Raw genomic sequence first — 13,972 nt, forward strand, 5'->3', positions numbered from 1 at the left:
GGGGCAAGTAACCAAGTCGCCTCTAGTTTCAGTTTCCTCACCTGTGAAATGGAGAGGATGATGGCCACAGTGTGACAGAATTCACAGTTCAGATCATATCATTTAGTTTCTGTCCATCTTTCAACCCTACCTTTCTCTGTGCAAGCTTCATCCTTAGGATCCAGGGCAGCTCCCAGCTTCTCCAGCCTCCCACCAGGTTCAAATCCAGCTGAAATGAGGAAGCCTCCTGCGAAGTCCTGGAGAATGAGGGGCTGCCTGAAGTCTGAGAATCCTGTTCCACCTGGATCCATGGAGTCAACACCTCCAAAGCTGTATGGATAGAAAGACAGAAGTGAGGAATTCCCAAACAAATAAGGGGCTGTGGCCTGAAAATGGAAAAATGGATGCACCAGAGGCAAAACACAAACACTGGCCATGTTTGCCCAAAGGAAAACCAATGGTAACACTCTATGCCAATGTTTCTTAAATTGGTTGCAAATTAGAATCACCTGGGAAGACTGTATAACTACAAAACAGACAAAACGCTCTCTCGGCTCTAACCCCAGAAAGGTTAAATCAAAATACCCTGAATGAGAATGAGACACTGGTGTTTTTTTTTAAGCACCTCAGCCAATTCTAATACTCTGCCAGGGTTAAGAACCCTGTCTATGCAGATTTGTATAGATATAGACTGTCATACAAATCACACATCTATACAGGATGTTGGGGCACTGGACTTTCTTTTGAAAGCTATTCTATAAAATCAAAATCAGACTGCTTTTCTAAGAAGTTAAAAGACTATAAATTTAGAAGACACTAGGATATTGCAAATGATACTATCTCCCAAGTAATGAGAGATCTTCAGAGTTTTAAATGATCTGAATGAGTTGCAGCCTCTGTTCAAAATTGGAATCAGCTAAAGTATGTTCGGATGTTGTCCAGTTTTTGTTTTCTTGTATATCTCTAATGATTGTGAACCCACCACTTTATGGAGGAAACAGAGTCCAATTTTGGAATCTTTCCATAACTCTGACTTCCTGAGACCTACATATTCTTTAGAATTCTGATCCAGAAGTTCCATAAAATCATTCTAATCTATCTCTGCCTCCTTGCACTTCTCTCTCCCTCCCTCTCCGCCCTCTCTCCCTCTCTCTTCCTCTCTCTCTCTCTTCCTCTCTCTCTCCATAGCAATCAGCACTTCAACTATTCTCCCAGTCTAATTTCCTCATCTATTTCTCATGTAGCAATATGTTGCAACTTTCATAGGGACCACACTTGTCTGGATGCACTCCAGGTAATCTGTACGCTTCAAATTGTACTCCTGGTCATGGGACACAATGCCCACATGTGTTAGTCAGAGCTGGAAGTTGATCCAGGTTCATTTTTAACTTCATTATTTTGCTGCCTATAATTTAAAAAAAAAAAGGTTGGGGAGCAGTTAATAAAACTGAGGGGGGATCCCTGGGTGGCTCAGTGGTTTAGCGTTGCCTTTGGCCTAGGACATGATCCTAGAGTTCCGGGATCGAGTCTTGCATCAGGCTCCCTGCATGGAGACTGCTTCGCCCTCTGCCTGTATTTCTGCCTCTCTCTCTGTGTCTCTCATGAATAAATAAATAAAATCTTTTTAAAAATGAAATAAAATAAAACTGAGGAAACTGGAAAAAAATCAGAAATAAACCCAAACAAAGGTGTTATGGCAATAAATGCAAATCTTAAAGCTCCTCAATGAAAAGTCAGACTCTAAGATGGGGTCAAGACTTGAATCCAGCCTTATGCTGTTTACATTGGCCAGACCTAAAATAAAATCACTTATTTGGGTTAAGTGCAAAAGGTTAAGCAAAGAGGTGCCAGTCTATTGCAAACAGAAGTTAAGCCAGGGGCTGCAAAATTAATGTCAGGCACTGTAGAATTTAAGTAAAATATCTTAAAATAGAACAACAGATTATTTTACACCGAAATATGCAATCCACAAGGCAGATTAACAGTCATAAATGTTTACTTACTGAAATCATTAAATATCTAGAGCTAAGTCACTAGCAATACAAAGGACAGATGACATAAACATTTTGGTGCTGGAAGATTTTAACACTCAGAATATTTGACAGGTTAAGTTGACCAAAATAAATAAGACTGTTAGCAATCTCGATAATATGATATTGACTGAATAGACTTCTAAATATTATATCAAGAAGATAAGGAAACTTCTTTCAAGAAATCAATTAATAAAATTTCCCAATTTTATATTAGGTCACACACACTCAAAACAGTGGTAATTCAGGTCACATTCTCTGAGCATGTAGAGAAAACACAGAAGAGTATATAAAATACAGAGAGAAGTTATGGTTTTCAGGGCATATGGAATGGAAAATACCCTTTAAAATCTAAACAAACAAAAACTATAAAAGCCCAAGCCTTTGCAAATTAAAAATGTCCTTCCTAAATAAGATGTTGTTCAAAGTAAAAATTAAGACACTGGTTATAAATTATTTGGAAATAACTTACCCGAGAAAACATAGAATACAAAAATGTGATGGTCCAAGATTTTAGCCTGAAATTTTATTATTATGCAAGAAAGGATAAAAAGAAATGAGCTAAGGAGAGCACATTAATGAGATTTTTTTCAAAGGCAGCAAGTGAAACTAAGAAAAGTATAAGAAAGAAATGAAGGGGAGATTTTTTAGAACTCAAAAATTTAAGAAAATGAATAACCTGTAGAGTGAATACATAAACCTGAATGCTCTTTTATTTGTAAACAGAAACATTAAAAAATTAGAAAATAGGATAATAGCAATACTATGAGTTTTGTGCCTGGCAATGGTTAGCTCTAATTAACAATGTTACAGGGATAGTACTGTTACCTTTATTTTACAAATAACGAAATTGAAGAGAATTGATGAATCCAAGATCATGCAGCAGAGGTGAGATCAAAATCCTGCCACCCTGTTCCATGACTCACTTCTGACCAATGCTTTAGTTAAACTCTCAACACAAGGGAGAAATAGAATAAAAAAACTATAAATTAATTAATTATACTAATGCAATGTATAATAAATACATAACCAGATACCAAATAAATTTGAAATTTTTAGTGATATTGATGGGATGTTCTAGGAAAATACAAATAATAAAAAATGGACTCGGGGAATTTGAGTATAACTTTGGTAGAAATTGGGAGTAAGTCATATAAAAATCACCTCTGCAGAAGATAGTTGGCCTAAATTATTCTAAAAGTTAACTATATCAACACTTTCATAAAGTAAGTCCCATGTTATGTTAGAAAGAAATAAAAAGAGATATGTCCTAATTTCTTTAGTGAGGATGGCATGAGTCTGATGCTAAGACCTAATAACTATAGCCAGAGAAGGAGAAGTTCCAGCCCAATCTTACTTACTGATATAGAGATAAATACGCTAAATAAAATACTAGCAAACCCAACTCAGCTATGCTTTGGAAGGAAAATTTACCATAACCAAGTAGATTTTACTCCAGGAAACCAAGGATGATTTACTATCAGGAGTCATTTAATATTTAAAACTCTATTAACATAATTTATCATATCAGTGGCTCAAAGAGGAAAGACTATAATCAAATACCTAAAGGTTTTTGACAAAAGTCTCCATTCATCTCTGACTTATTAATCTTGGAATAGAGAAATACTTTGCTAACCTTTAAAGAACAGCTCTCACAAAGCCAATACTTTGCCCACCTACAAACACCAGAAATACTCTCACTAAAGTCCTGGAGAAAACAAAGGTCCTTGCTTTTCAACAGTTTAGATACTTAAGAAGATAAATTTAAAAAAAAAAAACTATTAGGTTACAAATTAAAATGACAATAAGCTATCACACCTCACCTGTGAGATGGCTATTACCAAAAAGGCAAAAGACAACAGGTGTTGGCCAGGACATAGAGACACTGTAACCCTGATACACCATTGGTAAGAATGTATATTGATGCAGCCCCTATGGAAAACTGTATGGACGTTTCTCAAAAAATTACAAGTAGTACTACCTTCTGATCCAGAAATTCGCTTCTGGGTGTTCATCCAAAAGAATGGAAATCAGGATCTTAAAGAGATACACACATTTTCATGTCATTACAGCATGATTCACAGGAGGCAAAATATGGAAACAACCTAAATATCCATCAACCGATGAATCCATCAAGAAAACACACACACAGACACAGACACACACACACATCTACATATAATGGAATATTTTTCAGCTTAAAAAAAAGAGGAAATCCTCCCACATGCAACAACATGCATGAACACTGAGAACATTATGGTAAGTGAATAAGTCAATCATGGAAGGACAACACTATGATTCCACTCATATGAGGCATCTGAAAGAGTCCCACTCATAGATTGTCCCACTGATTGCCAGGGGCTGTGGGGAGGAGAACAAACTGTGAGCTGCTGTTCAACTCATAAACGGTTTTGCAAGATGAGTATGTTCCGAAGATGTGCTGTACAATGGCGTGCCTACAGATAATAGCACTGTACTGTACACTCAGAAATTTGTTAAGAAGATAGCTCTCATGTGAAGTGTTCTTTCCACAATAAAGATGTAATTCCCTATTTATTAAAAGAAAATAGAAATTCCTGGATGCTTTGAGTTTTATATAAGGGTTCAGAATCAAATATAATTTTTTTTAATGTCAAAAAATTCTTTAAGATTTTATTTATTAATTTTAGAGAGAGAGATAATGGGAGGGAACATGAGCAGGGGTGTGAGGAGAGGGAGAAGCAGGCTCCTTGAGGATCAGGGATCCTAATGCAAAGCTTGATCCCAGGGCCCCCGGATAATGACCTGAGCTGAAGGAACACTTAACTGACTGAGCCACCCAGGCACACCCCCCCCCCCCACCGCCAAAAAAAAAGCGTCTTTAAGGTTAGCTTAGCACACACACTGACATTAAATTTAGGTCTGGATCCCAGCTGCATCATTCACTAACAATCGAACACCATTTTTTAAAAAATTACTTGGCCAATATGAGTGTCAGTTTCCTGTGTCCCAGGAACAGTGAACCCGCCCCATAAAGGACAGTGAGGATTACAGAATCATACACAGGCAAAGCCCTTGGCATGGGGCCTGACGCACGGTGAAGGCTGAAATCACAACTGCTTTTAGGATTAGTTATGAGTAATCTGAGTGTAGCTCTAGAAAACAACATAAGTCAATTGGAAAATAATCAGAAGTACAAAAAAGTTCAATAAGATAGCTGGAGGCAATGTAAAGACATGCAAATAGCAGGGAAAATTAGTTAGAAAACCAAAGTCCCCAAAAGGACTCCTGCTCCCTGTTGCCCATACTTTGCGGAGTCCCATCCCTGCCTGGTGATGACGTGGAATTATCATTTAGATTCCAATCAGTCATCAGTCTCTTATGGAAGCTTTGGTCAAGTTCCTCCAGGTCAAGTTCCCTACCATCTACTCTTTTTACTAGAGCATCTCCTTGCAGCTTAGCCAAGCAGAAATTCCATATTTATTTGTGGCATTATTGGATTAATGCCCGGTCTCCCCTCAAGACTTAGGTTCTCAGACTATGCAGCTTCTAAAAATTATGTTCACATAAAAGGATTTAATGTCTACATGCTATTTATATTATTTTAAAATACATCCTATCAGTATGTAACTGTACAATACTAATTTTTAAAAGCACACATTGATACATGCATATATAAAAGAATACAAAGATAAGCACCAGCACAGCAACATATTAACAGTGATACAAGATATCTTATTTTAGCTTTTCTTTCTTTTTAATAGTCAACAACACTTTCACATGTTTAGTATAAACTAATACTTTCTCTCCTTTAAATGATGCACAGGGACTTATCAAATATCTGAATTTCCCACAAACTTAAAATAGATGCTTTTTTTTTTTTTTTTTTTTTTTTTTTAGTTTTTAACCATCTAGTGACAGGTGTTCAGTGGCCAGTCACTGATGCGGACCACATATAAACACGTGTATTACCTAAAAATGTCTCCTTTCAGAAGGTTATCTTCCTGGCCAATAAAGTATCATTTATATAGGAGAGAACAAAGAATTGAATATATAAAGAAAGTGTCAGTACTGATGATGAAAGCTAGAGAAATATTTTAACCTATTGAATACAGGCACGAGCCCCCACAGAATCACAGATGCACACACCTAATGGCCCCAATGCCATTAGGTCATCAGGTACACACTGAGCATCTACCATGTGGCTCAGCCCTGTGCTAGCTGCTCTGAGGGCTTATTCCCTGTCCTCAATGAAGTCATTGGTGACTGAGACCAACACATCTAGGAAAGAGAACCAAAAGCATAAAATGGGATGGAAACACTTGCAAACAAGTGGTAGACAGTAGCATTGCACATTCTCAGAGCTAGACCTTCCCACCCAACATGGGCTGCCAGCAGGACTCCCGGTGATGGTGTGAATCAACAACCTTGCTGTTTCCATTGCACTAGCATAAACAGAAGAGTGGATGGAGGCACTCCCAAGCTAAGAAAACACCTGAATCAGGTTCCACTCTCTTGCCACCTACCCACCTGGCACATTGCCTCCTAGTCTGACTGCAGAGCCTCTGCACTTGCCAAGCACTCCTTGAAATGTACTTCTTCCATCTTTGGCATTTGGTTCTGCTTCCTTCCCCTGCAAGAAATCTTCCCTGGCCTCCCATGCCCAAGGCAAGCACCCCCCTCTATTCTCCTAGTCTCTTGTGACCTTTCACTTATTGATCTTGACACCCTGTACTGCATTTTGTCCTCCACTTCTCTGATTCACCCACTAGGTCAAATGCTTGTGGTCATGTTTTATGTATCTTAACATGCCTGGGTCCCAGCTCTATGGTCCTGAACATACTCTGGGCTAAGGATGTCACATTTTCACTGAATGAAGGAAGGAGGGAACAGATAGATGAAATCCAGCTCTGGAAAGCCTTACAACCTGAATTACCTTTGTTCAAGCATTCCATGTACCTGAGATGTCCTTCACTCAACTAATCTCCGCATGTTTAAATTCTAATATTCTTTAAAGGTCTTAGGACAAATGCCACGTACACCATAAAGACTCCTTGGTTTCTGAGCTAGCAACAACCTCTTCTAATTCTTATAGTCCTTTATCAGGATTTCTCATACCATTCTACCCAGATTTAGTGACACTTGTGAACATTTTTCTTTTTGAGAGACAGAACATGTGTGTGCATATAGGGTGGGGAGCAAGGGGCATAGGGAGAGAGGGAGAGGGCATGTCAATAGACTCCATGCCCAGCACAGAGTCCAACACAGGGCTTGATCTCACAATGCTGAGGTCATGACCTAAGCTAAAATCAAGAGCTGGACACTTAACCAACTGAGCCAACCAGGGGCTCCAGTACGGACATATTTTATACACCTCCCGCATTAATTGATACACTCTGTGATGACACAGCCTCTGTGTCTCCCCTATTGTTGGTTCTCTCCTAGCCACCATCACACTGTAGATAACAAATAGAGGGTGGGCAGATGGATAAATGCAGGATTAGTGGCGTGGAGATGTTGGTCTAGTGTTCATTCCCCTATGACTGGACTTGGCAAATTGAAGCAGAGCAGAAGGGGAAGTGGTAAAGACAAGTTCCTGGATCTTATTCAGAGCTCAGATATTCCCATCACTGCCATCTTTTATGGGTCGTGTTTTCACTCAGCCTATCAGGAAATGTATGTGATTTCCTGTAAGGATCTGAATGAACTTAAGGTGTCAGAAGAAACATGGGACTGTCATCTGGAGGAATGTCACTGGTGAAATTCTTTCTGGAAACCCATCCTTCCAGGAGAGAGATACATGACATCCATACTCTTTCTCACCGAAACACATCTCTGAAGAGAGAGGAGTGGATGGTCTCAGGTGAGGGGATGGTTGTTCTTGCTCTATAACTTGGGGCCTCCCAGACACACTGCTTCTCTCCTGTCTAGGCTGGATCTTGGCAGTTCCTGCAGCAATGAGGGGAGTTATTTTGGTGAGGCAGTTGATATGTGGCTAGTCCTCCTACAGATCAGCAATAGCTGCTTGAAATGTTAAATGTCTCCCAGATGGAGATACTTAGCATTTGTAGGAGGAATAATTTGGAGGAGAAAAAAAATGCATTTGTCTTTTTGGCATCCTGTGGATTCCGCTAGAGAAGAAAGAGAACACTGTGATTCCTGCCATCCACATGTCAGTATTTTCTTGGAATTTTGCACGTCTCCATGACTGTGCTACTTCTTCTTCTAGGGGTATCAAGTTTTGGATGTGCCAGAGCTCAAGGGAAAGGTGTACAGAACTGAGTCTCAGAGGTCAGACAGTTGCCAAATTTAAGCCTCTTGTCCACCAGGGGCAAAGACGCTAATTGTGTGGACCAGATGGTTTTATCTTTGGGTGTGATCTCTTATGTACAGGGAAGGTTGCCCATTTAGGGTGGACTGGTCTAGAACACCAGGAGTTAGGATGCATGAGTTCTGGCCTTGCGTCTGCCACTAACTTTGTTTGTGGCCATGGGCAAACCACCTTATCTCATAAAGCCTTGTTTTTCCCACCTGTGAGATAAAGGGGTTTGGTTAAAAAATCTTTAAATCCCCCCTCTAAATGAAGAACAATGCTATACTCTGCTACGACAGAGAGACACTGAGTTACATTATTGTAGGGAAACATGGACTAGTCCTTCAACTAGGAAGGGAAGCTTCATTGAATTGCCCATCACACCCACTACTCATGGAAGAGATAAAGTGCATCACTCACAGGCTGAATCGGCATCCCTTTCTTTCTTCTTTTCCAAACACCATAGCATTTCCGGGGCTCATCAAAAAAGCTCCCTAGTAAGTCATACCTTTGAGTAAGCACCTGCTTTGGCACTTGACTGAATAAAAACAGATGGAAAGCTGAGCAATAGCCCTGAAGACCTGCAACTGAGTCGCAAATGTGCTCCCATGACATTGAGGTATGTGAAGACAAGTGTACCTTATTTACCTTCTATGACTAGTCTCACATCTTTTAGGAATTCCCATCTCCTGGTGAATCAGTAGGTAAATGGGAGCAAGGGGCTCAACTTAGTCCAATACAGTTAAGCTTGGTCCCATTCAGGAATGTAAACAATTTTCATAGGAAACTCATGTGTCTTGTTTGTTTGTTCGTTTGATAATGTGGTCTTCCCAATTTCCTTCCTCTTCTCCTGATCATTCCTGAGAGATTCTGGCACTGGAGAGAGAAGAAGGTGACCTTGGGTGCTTCTGTACGTCTGGCTCCCCTGCTCTCTGCAGCAATGCATTGTGTCCAGCTGGTCACTGGTCACTGATCAGAATCTGATAGAGAATTCTGGGGCTGTTGGATTCAGAGACTTTCTTCTCATTTTTTTCAGGACCCAGATTCTGACTTGACACCACATTGGGCTGGTTATACTTGATTTCAATGTGGTCCCAGCTCCAGGAATCCTGTACAGTGGCCCCGAGTAGCATGGCCATTTCCACATAATGGATTCTTATCTACCCTCTTCCTCTTTCATTCAGGACACACAGGAAATATTATTGGTCCATTCTATGACATGGGACTCTAGTGTCACTCGGAATGCTGACTCAGTCTCTGTCTATGTGTCTCTCTCTCTTCCTTCCAGTCTTGTTACACTGCTCTATCACCTTGACATGGAAGCCCCATATTAATATAGGGGCCCAACCCATCTCCAGGCTTGGTCCTGAAACATATGGGCAGGATCCATGAGTCTCTCAAGATCCTTTTACTTAGCTTAAGCCATTCTGAGCCAGAAAAAAAGGTGAGGAGAGTGGAGGGATTTCTACTTTTTACATCTTATGAGAATTTCACTTATATTTTATCCTGCTCTTTTTTGAGGGATAAAAGTTTTTTTTTTTTTCTCTTGTTTTCCCCTGGGGCTCTAATGGTCAATGGCATTCTGGGAACATGATTCTTGTGGTAGAAGATGAAAACAAATAATATTTTTAAATACTATTTCCAGGATACCTGGGTGGCTCAGTGATGCTCAGAGCATCTGCCTTCGGCTCAGGGCGTGATCCTGGGATTGAGTCCCACTATGGGCTCCCCGTGGGGAGCCTGCTTACCCTCTGCCTATAACTCTGCCACTCTCTGTGTGTCTCTCATGAATAAATAAATAAAATCCTTTAAAAATATTATTCCCATTACCAAATTAGTTCTCCATTTGGTGAAACAGATTTTCTTGATTTGGGGGTGACTCACGTCCCCTCTATGAGCCTTACAAGCATAAAATGAGGTGGTTAGAACTTATGTCCACTAAAAGCCTTTCCAGTTCTTATGTCCTGGTCTCATTCCAGTTATGAGGTGCTGTGGGAGGCTCCCAACAATCTGGAAAGCCAGTCATTCCATTCATAAACCATGTTAGGGTACTATTTAATTTCTTTGGCCTCTCAGCTATGAAAGTTAGCTTAACAACCTTTGGCCTAGCTAAACTCCACCATGAGTTGTACGCAACTTAGTGTTACCATTATTTGGGAGAAAATAAAGAGGAGGAGGAGAGAAACAAGATGGTATCCAACAGGAACAATTAAGCTCCCTTCTCACCGGCAGAAGCCTGAAGCTGGTGAAAATGGACAGGATCACAGACACATCGACACAGAGGTCCTGGTACACTCTATTGCAATGATGTAAGGGGGGATTAAGTCAGGCAGAACAGAGAAGTTTCACAATTAATTTTAAGATTTTGAAAGATTTTGAAAGCTGAAAGACTTGAAGCTATGATAGACACACACATACACAAGATCCATTCAGAAAAGTTGAGTTGAGCGGCAGTGGCTAGGGAGTGATGGTTGTTCTTCAGGTTGAGACTGTGTCAGTTATTCTAATGTGTGTGTGTAGTCTCTGTGCTTTACACACATACATTGTCCAGGATTGCTTTTTTAATAATAACAAAAAGATTGTGGTAAGTGTGAATGTCACATTTCAGCTATTCTAAGTGAGGATGGGAAGGGGACCATACTGCTCAGAAAAATGAAAAAAACAAAAACAAAAACAAAAACATCTCATGGGAGAATGTACTGTTGAGTTACAATGCTCCATTCTCTTGCCCAACCGGAAATATTTATTAAGGCTGCTGTGTGCTAGGTAATCTGCCAGGTGACGAGGGATGGTACTACACAAGCCAGGTGCAGTTCCTCACCTTGCAAACGTTATAATCAGGTAAGGAAGTCAGAAAAAATAAGCGAACAATTCCATTTCAGCACAGTTGGTGCTAACACAGAGAAGTAGAGGGGGCTTCCATAGAAGCCAAAAGCTAAACACCTAACCTATCCCTTGGTTGGGGAGGTGGGCTGTCAGAGAAGGCCTCGAGAGGATGTGGACTTTGAGGAACAGAACTTCTAGTGTTCCAAACTGGCCTGGGGGAGGGTGCTTTCCACTAAAAAGAGACAAAGGAAGCCTCTGATCCTCCAATTCCTCAGTATCAGTCCCAACTACATTTGAGTTGTCCAATCTTTTCCCCTCCTAATCTGTTTATAAACACATAGGTGATACTTAGAGCAGCCCTGCACTGCTGCCTTTAATGGCAGAGTAGAAAATAAGCTTGGCATTTCTCGGGGCAACCCAAACTATGAAAATTCCTGCTGACACTTGAAACAGCAAAACTTATAAAGATTTGGATTTCTGGCATCAAGCCCATTTTATTTATTTTTTTTTTAAAGGGAAGGAGATTAAAAAAAAAAAAGGAAAAACCCACTACAAGAATGCCTTAAAATTCCCTGGTTCCCAGTGCAGTCAGACATCAATAATGTATTTTAAGGCTGCGGATTTCTCATTCTTTGCTGTCTTCGGGTGGTCCTCCGGGGGCCACCATATTGAGTTGCAGCAATAAGCATTGTGGCCACAACGGGGATCATGCCTGGAATCATGCAGTGAGTAGCCCACGGCCCCCAGTCTCATTGCCTTAATGAGGGACTCCAAGAGTTTATTGCACACCCGACTCACTCTAACCAACCTTATAGGAGGCTCATAAGGGGAATATTATCTGTCAGAGGCTGGTTTTAACTGATTTTTACATGGCAAGCAAGGAATCACTCATAAGAAATAGGAACATCCTGAGGTTTTAAGGCAGATACTTGACTTTGGATCTGGCTCTCTGATTTACTTGGGCAGGTCACCTTCCCTTCTGAGCCTCAGTTTATTCTCCTGTTCAGTGGGAGCATTTCTTCCCTATAATATGATTATCTCAAAATTAAACTTTATATTTGCCAAATGCACACATTTAAAAAAAAAATCAGAGAGTAGTAAAAGTCTTATGAAAATCAGCAATTTCAACCTTCCTCACTCCTGAATCCTGCTTCTTGGGTCAGCCACTCTCTACTGCCTGAGCCGGTTCTTCTAATATTTACCTCCACATATTTATATGCTGTAGATTTCTCTGTTCTCATGTTTCTTGCATATTTGTGTCTTTCTCTTTGAAACTGAGCATTTCCTGTACCCAGGGGTGGTCAAATTGAAGAGCAGGACTCTAGGAAGCCCTCTGGGAATTCCATGCACACAGGGTCAGGGTGTTGGTGGATGGACTTCTTTGTAGGGTGAGGAGGCAGTCAGTCTATTCATTTGAGAACCACAATATTTCAGTATCTTGATGTCTTTTCTCATGGATCTGTCAGCTTCTCTAGATAAAAATTATCTGAGCATTGGGTGAGAAGGAAGAAGAGGAAGCTCAGGGGCCCCAGTGTTTATCTACTTCTTTCTCCAACTGGCTGCTATCCCTCTTGATCCCAGGAGCCCTGGGCTTTTCTCATTTATTAATACAGAACTCCACTTCCAGTTTTTTTAGGAGGCAAGGTGGTTGTCTGTGTCAGGGAAGGAGCAGGGGACCTGGAGAGTCAAAGCTCCATACAGTTTCTAAGTCCCAACTCATTCCTTCCTTTTCAAAATCCCCGCTTTGCTACTATCTCTTCTCTGCAATGTCACTCATCACCTCTTCTGCTTTCCACTTTCCAGAATCCATCTCAGGCTGTCCTGGTCTGCTCTCCTGTTCTGGGCTTTTTGTCTTTGTAAGACAATATCTTCTAACCGCCCTCACTCCTTCCCTTCCTTCCTTTCTTGCTATCTCTCCAATGGGGTTTAAGGAAGGAAAAGAGATACATTTTTGTGGCAAATTTGCTTTTTTCCCCTTCCTTTATAAACAGGAGTGCTGTTGGAAGACCTACCTGAGGTAAATGGTTGATGTAGAGTGTTCTGCTCAATACCTGTCATATATTTAAGTGCTCAAAAAAATAACTGCACCATGCCTTTCATCTTCCCTGAGAACATTCTCTGACATCCTCAAAGGAAAGGGTCTTTGGCATGGGAGCTGTAAGATTTTTAGGAGTTTCTTGGAATCCATAGTGCCTCTACAGGGAGGGTGAGGAATCTCTGAAATGCTCAGTTTCTCCAGGTCAATTAGCTCCATTAACTTAATTAATCCTCAAGACAGCTTCATTAAGCAGGTATGATTATCATTCCCATTTTATGCCCATTGTCTTAATATCCAGGCACTGTAACAAGGGCCTAGAGGAGTCTGTCGTTTGGGAGGAAGGGAAGAAAGAAGAGACACATCCCTTGATCCTCTGCTGGTGACCAGACATCAGAAAAATACATCCACTCTGCCCTGTGAAAGCCTTTCCGAGGTCCAGACAGACACAACTGGGCACTAATTAAAGCAGTGAAAGCATATTTTATTTTCTATTTTATTCGGTAACTACTGACAGCAGGGGGAAAGTGGGACTCCATTTCATTCGTGCAGACACGATTTGGGCGCTTTAAAAAGGAAGAGGGAGCAGGGAAGAGAGTGGAGTCTCCGTTGAGTCAGAGAAGAGAAAATTCACAATGGGCTGGTCAGGGTAAGACGCGATTAGGCCACCTGTGTCTGCTAGCTGGCAGGCATCGAAGTCAGGATTCTCTCCTCCTACAGACATTGGGAGACAGAGGGCTTTATCCTTCTGAGCAGTACCTTTAAAAAGAAAGGCTCACAGGTCCTTATGAAAAGCACTTGCATTTTAAG

General features: G+C 40.8%; 1 long non-coding RNA gene across 1 annotated transcript; it reads left to right on the forward strand.

Moving 5' to 3' along the window:
* Nucleotides 1-7,330: 7,330 nt before the first annotated feature.
* On the forward strand, nucleotides 7,331-13,710 carry LOC111096500. Its single transcript, XR_005360371.1, has 3 exons — nucleotides 7,331-7,851; nucleotides 8,768-8,920; nucleotides 13,464-13,710. It is a non-coding gene; the product is annotated as an uncharacterized LOC111096500 (long non-coding RNA).
* Nucleotides 13,711-13,972: the final 262 nt, after the last annotated feature.

Source organism: Canis lupus, chromosome 6, assembly GCF_011100685.1.
Source record: "Canis lupus familiaris isolate Mischka breed German Shepherd chromosome 6, alternate assembly UU_Cfam_GSD_1.0, whole genome shotgun sequence".
Lineage (NCBI taxonomy): Eukaryota > Metazoa > Chordata > Mammalia > Carnivora > Canidae > Canis > Canis lupus.